Consider the following 12,800-nt stretch of genomic DNA (forward strand, 5'->3'; position numbering starts at 1 on the left):
ACAGTACCTCAAGTGTATCTGACTAATTGGAGGTCATTTTATTGATTTTATGCTCAAATTCTTTCTTTTTCTTTCCCAGAGGCAGGCATATTTTTAGTTTTAAAATGAAAAGATGTAACAGCTTAGTCAGGATACAGCCCCAGTTTCTCCAAGAATCTTTTGGATTATCTAACGGTAACTTACTTTGTTTAGAGTGTTCCAGCAGCTTAAAAGTCATAAGCATTCAATTCTACCAGTGTTTTCCCAAGAAGCCACTTCAGTGCACCCTCACGGGGAGGTGGGAGAAAATTATTCATAAAGCAAAGCTTCCAGCAACATCAATAAAGTGATCATTGTAACCAGGAAGATCACATGTTATTTGTCTTGGCTCTCTCGACAACTAAGTCTAAAGCAATATTTTTTAATAGGTAGTTTTTCTATTTATGGATATTCCATAATCAAGAACAGAGTTGCGATTCTCTTAGTCATGGCTAAGCTATGGCTCAGATATTGTGCTATGACCTGACTGTTAAATGTCAGGACCCCACAAGGTGCTGGGATATCTCAGTTTCACAGATGGCATGCTCCCTGTGGCATCTAGGGACCTCTGTGACCCCAGGGATTGTAGCCCATGAGGCTCCTCTGTCTATGGGATTCTCCAGGCAAGAATATTGGAGTGGGTTGCCAATCCCTTCTCCAGGGGATCTATCCGACCCAGGGATTGAACCTGGGTCTCCATATTACAGGTGGATTATTTACAGCCTGAGCCACCATGGAAGCCCCTCTGAAAATAGAACCACCTCTAACCACACTCAACAAAAGATTAATCAAGACTCTTCTCTGCCTAGGGCATCACGACTGCCAGTTTATGCGATGCTACAATAGTCTGTGGACTTCTCTGAAGTGTAATTTGAAAGAGTCATTGAGTTCTGCTCATTTGTTTACTCAACAGGGCATCACGACTGCCAATTTATGCGATGCTACAATAGTCTGTGGACTTCTCTGAAGTGTAATTTGAAAGAGTCATTGAGTTCTGCTCATTTGTTTACTCAACAATGCACTCACTTTGGATGAGGCACTGTTCTAGATCCTAGAACCATTCCTCTTACAGAAGTTACACCCCACATCTTTAGATTTCTATGCATTTTATTGAGATCTCTTCCATAGACTGAATAAAGGGAGCCATATCTGAAAAGACTTTGGGTTTTCTATAGCCAGCAGTCACCATTTTGTACTAATTCTAGCAGTGATATCTGTTGGGATTTGTGAGGAAGGGAGACATGGGGAAGGAAGCTTTCCCTTGGTTTCTGAGGCACTGGAAGTACACTTCCATTGACTAGGGCATGCTCATGCACTGTTTGTTGCAAATACTAGATTTGGTCCAGCCATGCAGAGGGCTTCACCATGGATAAGGCATTAGTTTGGATAAGACACTCTCTCTATGTGACCTTCAAACACTCCTACTCACAACCTGCCTCCCAAAACACAGACATCCACCCCAGTATTGTGACACAAGGTAGGAAGCAGTGACAAAGGCAATAGTGCATTTATCATGCTGGTTACATTTGCAAATATCTCAACAAATAATGGGGAACTTGGGGCTGATGGGATGTGATTTCAGTTAAATTTAATCTATTATCATTCTGGGGAAAATGAAGAGTAATGTGAGAAGCCCTGATTCATAGAGACATAGGCTTCCCTATTGGCTCAGATGGCAAAGAATCTACCTACAAGGTGGGAGGCCTGGGTTTGATCCCTGGGTAGGGAAGATCCCCTAGAGAAGGGAATGGCTACCCATTCCAATATTCTTGCCTGGAGAATTCCATGGAAAGAGGAGCCTGGTGGGCTACAGTCCATGTGGCCGCAAAGAGTCAGACATGACTGAGCGACTGAACAGTTTTATTTTGGTAGTCAGAATGCCCCAAGTTCTGGTTCTGACTATACTGCTTGCCACCCAAGTGAGCCAAGAATGCCTCTTAATCTCCCAGACTTTATTCCCCAATCTGGGACATGAAGATTATACTGCCTGTGCCCTGGTGCTCTTCAGAGGATTAAGATAAATGGCCTAGCATCTTGTCCAATACAAAAAAGGGACCAAACAGTGTTAGAAATCTGCCCCTTTATCACTTCATGCAGCAAAGTTCTGCCTTCATATATGATGGGGAAGAAATGCAACCTATTCAGATCAGAGTTCCGTAGCTTACAGAAAGAAAATCTCCATATACCCATTCAAACCATTTGTTTACTCTATCAATTGGTCACATTCTCTGTGAAAGGTACCATCTCAAGAACAATTGTCATCAAGCTCTTTATTATTATAGCCATTTAATCCCGGATCTGCATGGTTTTTAGGTGAAGTCTTGAGTCAACTGCTTACCAAGAAAATTTGGAGAAGAAAAGATCTTTTTTTACACTTCCGAAGTATGTCCAATTTGTTTTGAAAAGGCAGGATTCCAATCTCACAGTCAGAAAATGTGGTGTTTGGGGTGGCAGTTATAATACTGTGACTATATTTCTCAAACCATAAATTGACATGTGGTCTGACAAGCATAAAGTGTACTTCTGGAGACAGTGGGATAGAATATTTGAAATCAGAACTGGAAAATTTGGGACATATGAAGGCTATAAATAGTGGGCAGAGATTGGGCTGGTTCCAGCAGAGACTCAATTCCTACTAAGAACCACATAATTAACCAGTCCCCATTTGTTATACATATAAATACTAGTACATAAGAGAGGCAATTTAAACCAGAATGATAAACAAGCCATGCCTCTGCCAGAGGGCTGCCTGGCAAACACATTCCCTGTTCCCAGAGCTCCGTGAAGCCCTGGATGGGGGACAGAGTGGGGAGCTGTCCCTGGGGAACTGACAATAAAGCTGGGAAACAAAACGCTGAGACCCACACAGCACAGCGTGTTCATTCACATCACGTGGTCATCCTCACTGACCCTTCATCCTACAGATGATGGCAGAATGATCTCACACTGGCAGTTTTTGGATAACCATGCCCTCTTCCCAGTGGGAGAATCTACTTTCTGCCCAGACCCATTAGGAAGTTACTCCCTGTACTAGACTGGCGTAACAATGTTGGGATTAGAGAAAGCAGATTAGGGCAAAGAGCATATTTGAAGGAAGTTCCACCTCTTTATTGGGCTTCCCAGGTGGCGCAGTAGTAAAAACTCCGCCTGCCAATGTAGGACACTCAAGAGATGCAGGTTCAATTCCTGGGTCCAGAAGATCCCCTGAAGTGGCAACCCACTCCAGTATTCTTTCTTGGGAAATTTCATGGACAGAGGAGCCTGGCGGGCTACCGTCCATGGGGTCACAAAGAGTTGGACATGACTGAGCCACTAACACAGACACACACACACACACTTCTTTATTACTTTCACATTGCTTATTAGGAATAACGTATGGCACTGCTCTGCAAAATATAAGGACCCCAGTAGAGGACAATGGATAGGATGTGGAGGACATGAATTTATCAAGTTCGTGATAGGAATAGTCTACTTGATGAGCTTGACTTGAAGCTGGCATGTGATGCCAGACACATGGCTAAGCATACAACCTCTCTTAATCCCAACAGATCCTGTTATCTCACCTTTTACAGGGAAGGACATTGGAGCACAGGTTCATACAATTTTAAGATTTTTCTTTTAATGTGGACCATTTTTACGGTCTTCATTGAATTTGTTACAATATTGTTTCTATTTTATGTTTTGGTGTTTTGGCTTCAAGACAAGGGGAACCTTAGCTCCCCAGTTCAGTTCAGTTCAGTCGCTCAGTCGTGTCCGACTCTTTGCGACCCCATGAATCACAGCACGCCAGGCCTCCCTGTCCATCACCAATTCCCGGAGTTCACTCAAACTCACGTCCATGATGCCATCCAGCCATCTCATTCTCTGTCGTCCCCTTCTCCTCCCGCCCCCAATCCTTCCCAGCATCAGTCTTTTCCAGTGAGTCAACTCGTCGCATGAGGTGGCCAAAGTATTGGAGTTTCAGCTTTAGCATCAGTCCTTCCAATGAACACCCAGGATTGATCTCCTTTAGAATGGACTGGTTGGATCTCCTTGCACCCCAAGTAGGGATCAAACCCCCACCCCCTGCATTTTAAGAGGAACTCTTAACCACTGGATGACCAGGGAAGTCCCTCACACAACTTCTAATAAACTGTGCAGTCTTCAACTGAATTCAGGTCTTCAAATTCCATGACTCCCAACCTAACACCATAGCAAGAGCAAATATATTTCAGGAAGGACCAGAACAGAAACTAGTCTCCCCACCTTCCGGTTCTCCACAGCAAAAGCATCAGAATCACTGAGGAACATTTTGAAAATATAGGCTTGGGTCCTGCCCTGGAATTTCTGATTCAGAGGGCCTGTGTCTCCGGATTTTGAGGCATACCACCCCAAATTGGTGATTCTCATACATACCTCCTGTTAGGGACTTCTTGACAAGCCAGCTGTATCTGGCTGAATTTTTGCTAATTTCTTAGCAAGAAGGGATTAGAAATCAATATTTAATATTACTATTAAGCACTTGTTATCTGTGCAGTACAAATCTACCTCTAATGAACATGTAGTTAAGTAATGGCTTATGTGTTGTGTTTAGTCACTAAGTCGCGTTTGACTCTTGGACGCCCTGTGGATTGTTGCCTGCCAGGCTCCTCTGGTCCATAGGATTTCCCAGGTAAGAATACTGGAGTGAGTTGCCATTTCCTTCTCTAGGGGATCTTCCTGACCCGGGGATCTAATCTGCATTAATCTTTACCACTGAGTCACCTGGGAAGCCCTAGATTTATGATGGTGGTTCAGACATAGTCTAACCACCCCTCAATATCTACATTCAGTTGATGTCTACTCTGGATGCCATTCTTTATCACTAGCCCCAGCTGTGAAGCTCCTCTGGGTGATATTCTTAACTACTGCAGTAAGCCAAAGTCAGATTAAGCCAAAACTAGGTTAAAGATGGCTCCTTACAGACTGCTCTGAGGATAGCCAAGTTAAACTAGGAAAACTAGGAGACACAGCAGCCAATGGTATATGTGGAGTAGAGCCAACACAACTTGAGTGACTTTTGGTCAATGGAATATGCCAGTTTAAAAAGTATGGAACATACACTTGGACTGAAAGCAAAAATTCCCAAACACTAATCTCTGCAAAGTACTCAAATTAGGAAGGCAGAAAGGATAAAGAAAAGAGATGGGTTCATTTCCAAAGTATTCATTTGAAATTTTTTGGTGCTGCAACCAAGGAGAAGGGTATGAAAAAGAAATTGGATCAAAATATCCAAGTCTATATTTCTGTATAACCCAAGTCTCTGAGGTTAGCCATTGTTTACATCTGCAATAGGAGAATAGAGTTAAACACGTAACACTGGTCTTTTGGCTTGATGACAGAAAAGAACATGATGCCAAGGACAATTTATATTCCTGACATATATATATATATATATATGCTACTCAGTGCCTTAGGTCAAAGGTTTGACCCTAATGCCTTGATTTCTCAATCTGAAAATATAGGTAGTGAGCAAGAAGGGGGCTCCTAGTAGATGAGAGACACCACATTTGTACTATACTTATGCTCTAATTGCAAACTACCCACAGTTATGTACATTCTGTTTTATGTGCTTTATAAGAGTCAGATGTGGAATTCCCTGTTGGTAGTGGTTGTTTTAACTCTCTAGAAACTTGAAGGGAAGTTAGAACTAAAAAGAAACTAAAGAAATCAGACTTAAGAATTAAATGCTTTGAATATTTTCCTCCCTAATTTTCTTTGTAGAGAAATGGAAGACAGACTAGCATCAGCGGGGTGCTTTCAAGTGAATCATAATCAAATGTGCATGCAAAACCTTCGGTGAAGTCTAGATGTGCAATTAAATGCCTAATTATGCTCAGAGAGCCCCTGCATTCTTTATTCCCTCACTGCTCCCTCAGGAAAACACACAGTGGCCTTCTGTGTTGAGTATGGGTTCTTTAAAGTGTTTAAATGGCATGAAAGTGCAACTGTGTGCCCAATTAGGGGTGCAATTGCTGGGTCAAAGCATGAAACACAGTCTATTCCCTGCTACACTGGGTTAGCTCTCCAGACCTTGAGGGCCATGTTCCTCAGATCCTTTGGCATCCCAAGGTTCAGTGAGAAGTACTGGATGGGTTCTTTAACCTTTGTCAGATTTAGAGATGGTACCAGGGAGAAAAAGTCAAACTCTGATGCTTCTACCAAAGGCTTTGATTTATTTCCTCAGCTAGGAGATGGAAAGTTATCCTCAGATATTGCCCTGTTGCATAGGGTGAATAATGAGGAAAGAAGGATAGGTACCTCCTTTAATTCCCTCTCTCCATCCCTCAGTACTAATCATGGTTAGGCCCCTGTTCAGCTTATTGGAGAGAGATTAGGGATCATCAAAACATATTCACTACTAGGGACTCAGAGTGGGCTTCCCAGGTAGCTCAGATAGTAAAGAGTCTACCTGCAATGCAGGAGACCCCGGTTTGATTCCTGGGTCAGGAAGATCCCCTTGAGAAGGGTATGGCAACCCACCCCAGTACTCTTGCCTGGAGAATCCCCATGGACAGAGGAGCCTGGTGGGCTACAATCCATGGGGTCTCAAAGAGTCAGATATGACTGAGCAACTAAGCATGGCACAGCACAGAGACCCAGAGCACATACTCTGAAAAGGTCATGTAGGAAGGATTTAGAATTTTCTCTCATTTGGAAGTCACAGATAAACCTTTTCATCAAAAGGTCTGACATTTGTTGGACACCCATGTTCCCAGGTCCAGCTGCCTTCCACAGATTTTTTAAATTAATTAATTAATTTTAATTGGAGGTGATTATTTTACAATATTGTGGTAGTTTTCACCATACATCGACATGAATCAAGTCACAATCGGTGGGAGGAATGCACTGCGTGGGAAAAGCCAGAGTCAGAGGTTAGACAGCCTTACACCTTAGGGCAGCTAAGAAGAGGATCCCAGGGGTGGAGAAGAGGTGCGGAGGGCCTACACATGGCAGGTGGTTGTGTATGGAGGGTTCTGGGAAGCAGGCAGGGTGAGGAGTTCAGTTCAGTTGCTCAGTCGTGTCCGACTCGCCGTGACCCCATAAATCACAGCATGCCAGGCCTTCCTGTCCATCACCAACTCCCAGAGTTCACTCAAACTCATGTCCATCAAGTCGGTGATGCCATCCAGCCATCTCATTCTCTGTCGTCCCCTTTTCCTCCTGCCCCCAATCCTTCCCAGCATCAGAGTCTTTTCCAGTGAGTCAACTCGTCGCATGAGGTGGCCAAAGTATTGGAGTTTCAGCTTTAGCATCCGTCCTTCCAATGAACACCCAGGATTAATCTTTTTCAGAATGGACTGGTTGGATCTCCTTGCAGTCCAAGGGACTCTCAAGAGTCTTCTCCAGCACCACAGTTCAAAAGCATCAATTCTTTGACGATCAGCTTTCTTCACAGTCAAACTCTCACATCCATACATGACCACTGGAAAAACCATAGCCTTGACTAGACAGACCTTTGTTGGCAAAGTAATGTCTCTGCTTTTTAATATACTATCTAGGTTGGTCATAACTTTCCTTCCAAGGAGTAAGTGTCTGTTAATTTCATGGCTACAATCAGCATCTGCAGTGATTTTGGAGCCCCAAAAAATAGTCTGACACTGTTTCTACTGTTTCCCCATCTATTTCCCATGAAGTGATGGGACCAGATGCCATGATCTTTGTTTTCTGAATGTTGAGCTTCAAGCCAACCTTTTCACTCTCCTCTTTCACTTTCATCAAGAGGCTTTTTAGTTCCTCTTCACTTTCTGCCATAAGTGTGGTGTCATCAACATATCTGAGGTTAGGGTGAGGAGAGGTGGTGTCAAAACAATCCGTAACAGTCAGAGGAGAGGTGTTTCAGAGGCAGAGGAACTTCAAGCTCTAGGGAGATCATCAGGAGAGCAGGATTTGAGTCCCAGAAGAAGAGGTAAATATAAGGAAGCAACAAGTGATCCAAAGCAAAACCAGAGCAAGAAGCCAGAGAACTCAGTGCTGGACTAACCAGAATATAAGGTCAGGGTTTGTTCATAAGATATGAGAGGAGTCCAAGCATCAGGACTTTTACTTTAAAAACTTCGGTTTCCCAGGTGGCACTAGTGGTAAAGAACTCGCCTGTCAATGAAGGAGATGTAAGAGACATGGGTTCAATCCCTGAGTCGGGAAGATCCCCTGGAGGAGGGTATGGCAATCCACTCCAGTATCTCTGCCTGGAGAATCCCATGCACAGAGGAGCCTGGTGGGCTACAGTCCACAGAGTCACAAAGAGTCATACATGACTGAAGTGACTGAACACGCACCCACCGCACTGTATAGCACAGAGAACTCAATACTCAGTAAAGATGTATATGGGAAAGGAATCTAATAAAAGAGTTGATTTATATATAACTGACTCACTTTGCTGTACACCTGAAACTAACACAACATTCTAAGTCAACCACAAGCCAATAAAATTTTTAAAATAAATAAAAATTGACGCAACACCTACTATGTGTTGGGTGTTGAAGGCAGATGTCAGTATTGATAATACAATGATAAAACCACAAATAGAAATAATGGTTAGAAACAGACCTAACAAAAGGCTTGGGATACTGAATACGCAGTTGTGGACTCAGGGGATCTTTTAGCTCCCTTTGCTGTTTGCAAATTCTGGGATAACTTGGGTGGTTTCCGCTACAGGAATCCCGGTGCTGTTAGAGCAGAGCTGTAGCAGACAAGTCAGGACCCCGACTTAGCGGGACATGTTTATGATTCTTCCTTCTTATTTGTCCAAGCTGCTGCTTTGCTGTATCCTCAGTCTTCTTAAAAAGAAAAAAAAAAAAAGGAAGAAAAAAACCCGCACACCCTGTCTTAACATGCCTCACCTCCTTCCTACTTGGCTTAAGAACAAAAATTCCAGCTGTTGATATTTCATGCCTCATCATGAAACAGAGCTGACCTCTCACTGGCAAAGGGGTCCCTGTTGTCTGGTGGGCTCACAGAGTCTGTCCCACAAACCCCCTTCTTGTTTTTGTCAAAAGAGGTTCATGTGACTGAGTCATGGGAAAAAAAAAAAACAGAGTTCAAGTGCTAGAAGCCAGTTCCAGACTCAAAGAGAAATGCAGTGGCCAAGGCACATGAACAATAAAGGTGCGTTTATACAGTAAATCTAAACAATTACTCACCAAAAATATGCAACCCCGATGAGCAGTACTCATAAAGTGGGAAGGGGCAGGCTTGGTGGTATAGAAGTCAACAAAGTCCTAAGGTAAACTTTTTGAGAGGATCAATTTGGTCATGATTACTGGTTATTAGTGGATCTGACATATTCATAGGCTCTTTCTCCGGCTATAAACACTGAATCAGGACAGTGATACGGCTTCCATTGACTTAGAGAACACATAGCCGGAGAAGTGCACAGCTGAAGCTTCATTAGCAGAAAGCAAGTCCGAGTGCTAAGGTGGAAGCACAGGATGCATGGAAATCAGAATCATCTAGAACTAGGCTCTGCCTTGAAGCTTTACCCTACTTTACTGTAAACATCTCATGGGTTTAAAAGGACTGAGAAAATATCTGAGTGTACCTTGATACATGATGACACAGAAGCTTCCTGGGAAGATTCTTGGTCACCCACAGGCGGCCCACAGCGCTGACCCCACCCTGACACATCAAGGGCTCCACGCCAGGCCCCTCCCTTCAGGCGCTCATTCTCTCTCTGCTGCATCTCAGTGGCTCAGTGGCTTCCTGCTGATCTCCCCACTTGTAGGATTTCCTCTTCTTCACAGACATATGCGCTAAAGAAAGCTCCTCAAAACCACACTCACACCACCCTCTTGCCCAGCGACCTCAACCATGCATCTCTAATAATGTAACAACGGCAGCTGCTATTTATGGACTGCTGGGCTTGTGCGTTGCCTTGGTTATTGTCATTCTCACAGTGATAATATTAGGCAGGAGGTAATCCCTCCGTCTGTTCCACAAAGAAGCAGGAATAAAATCCTCACTAAAGTCGTCAGTGAGGAAACTGAAGATCAGAGAGCTTGAGGCATCCTCCCCAAGTGCCTTGTAAACGCTCACCTTACAGTTCTCATGCAGGTGTATCCAGTAGGAGACTGGGGTTCTCACTACTCTCCTACACTACCCTAGTGGGGAAAAAAATGCAAACTCTCCACTTGGCACTCAAGGCCTTACGGAGTCTGAACCTAAGATGGCTCCAGTTGAACTTTCTCTGCCCATATTCTTTATTTTGATCCAAACAAATTACACCCAGGGCCCTAGAAATGCCCAGCTTCACAATACTGTCTGGGACTTCTATTCTGGTCCTGCTTCTCAGGATGCTTCTTTCCCTTGTAAGTTCACACCAATCCCAGGAATGAACTGTTAAAAACCTGTCTCTGCCACCACACCTTTCCTTGTAAGCACCCCTGCACCACAAACACACCAGCTCGGAGAGACTTCTCCTTCACAAGTCCCACCAGCAGACTTGTGAGGCTCTCTCATGACTTGTATTGTGAATGGTTCTACCACAGGCTCAGAAGTCAGAAGGCCCAAGCTTTAATTCTTCACTTTTTCACTTACTACTTAAACTCTAGGACCTCTGCCTCCCTGTGCCATAGGATTGTTTTCAGGAGTTAGTTATAAAACAAATGGAAAAGTGCTCAGCACAGTCTGACAAGAAGCAAATGTCTATAATTATTATTATTACAGTGATTTGTATCCACACATTATTCTGTCTTCTGAGCATAAGTTTCTTGAGGAGGGGGAACTACCTTACTCAGTCTTCTATACCCACTGTGATTAGTTCAGTTCAGTTCAGTTCAGTCGCTCAGTCGTGTCCGACTCTCCGCGACCCCATGAATCACAGCACGCCAGGCCTCCCTGTCCATCACCAACTCCCGGAGTACACCCAAACTCATGTCCACAGAGTCGGTGATGCCATCCAGCCATCTCATTCTCCGTCGTCCCCTTCTCCTCCCGCCCCCAACCTTTCCCAGCATCAGAGTCTTTTCCAGTGAGTCAACTCGTCTCATGAGGTGGCCAAAGTATTGGAGTTTCAGCTTTAGCATCAGTCCCTCCAATGAACATCCAGGATTGATCTCCTTTAGAATGGACTGGTTGGATCTCCTTGCAGTATAAGGGACTCTCAAGAGTCTTCTCCAACACCACAGTTCAAAAGCATCGATTCTTCGGCAATCAGCTTTCTTCACAGTCCAACTCTCACATCCATACATGACCACGGGAAAAACCATTGCCTTGACTAGACGGACCTTGGTCGGCAAAGTAATTAGTGGCACATGATAATATTTGACAATGAATGACAAATCTGATGGAGTTTCCAATCTAAATTCAAAACCCATTAGGTTATAACTGGTACCAAAGCTCTACACAATGAAATTGCAGCAAGAATTTAATGGGCAAATACATATATACTTCTGAGTTATTGTTTTGAAGAATTTAGATGAATGAGGTCCAGGGTCTATAATGCTACAGTCAGAGTTAAAGGAGAGAAAAAACACTCAAAACACACCGCCCATCCCTTGTGCACAGATGAAGCAGCACTCACAAGGCTTGGGGAGAACAACAGGGGTAGCAGAAGCATCATCATTATAGGTGGTAGGAATAGCAGCCAACATTTACCAAGTACTTCAGGAGGTACCAGACAATAGTTTAAATGCTTCATGTGTGTTAACCCATTGAATCCTCATAGCAACCTATGTGAGGTAGCTTCTATTCTTTTCCCATTTTAGATGAGAAAACTGAGTCTGAGAAAAATTAATTTCTAAGGTCTCACAGGAAGTGATGGAACAGACTTGAACCAGAGCACAAGTACTCTATACATTGTGACAAACAGTGACAGTCTCAATGCTGTGCTGTCCCCAGACACTGATAAGGACTCCAGTCCAGCCAGACCTCAGAAAAGGTTCCTGTCCGTGACCCACCAGTCAACACACTAAAGGGGCTGCTTCCTTTAGGAGATACAGATGCCATCAGAAGGGGTTTAATGAGAATACTGACATGAGAGGACACTAAGCAGACTAGATGACTGAGTGAAATGGCCCATGTGGATGGAACTTCAGAGTACAGGCCAAGGACCTTGTGAGGACCTCAGAGAGCAAGCTTTCTGAAGAGATCACAGTGTGTGAGGAAGCAGATACAAGCTGAGCCAAAGAATAAAGGGAAGCAGCCTTGATGCTGGATGAGTTCCTTCAGGAAAACAAATATAAACACATTGATGACCATGTTTTAGAATCCCATATTGTTTTAGGCTCGCCTAGCCACAGTTGGGGCTCTGGGGCCACTTGATGCTGAGGAGTTAATATTGAAATTGCTGCTTAAACTAGTTAAACATAATGAGGGCTCTTCCTGATGAAAACCATGAGAAAAAAAAAAATAGGCCCACATACAAACAGCCCAGGATGGCTGTGACCATTCATTAGTATCACTCACATAAATCACCATTCCTGAAGGAAGGGAGGCAACCATACTCCGGGGCATGAAGCTAATCAATCTCAGAAGAAGGAACTTTGCAAACCCTTCTTAAGGTCTCCATAGCTTGGACCATGATGAATCCCTGCTCTGTTTCATTAGCTATGTGAAAAGTGAACCTTCTTCTACAGGGTAACCTGTGTGCCAGTGTAGGGCCATGATGTGTTGCCTGGCAGGCAGCTCAAGTCCACAAAAGACAGCACTGGGCTGACCATTTCACTCACTAATTTAGACCAACTCCTGGACAAGCATTCTTTCATCCAGTTTCCCCGAGAACATGGATTTTCAGCAGGGACAATAAAGGGGGCAAAACTGGTTCT

This window comes from Moschus berezovskii, chromosome 16, assembly GCF_049115385.1.
Source record: "Moschus berezovskii isolate FMDL1 chromosome 16, NW_MosBer_1.0, whole genome shotgun sequence".
Lineage (NCBI taxonomy): Eukaryota > Metazoa > Chordata > Mammalia > Artiodactyla > Moschidae > Moschus > Moschus berezovskii.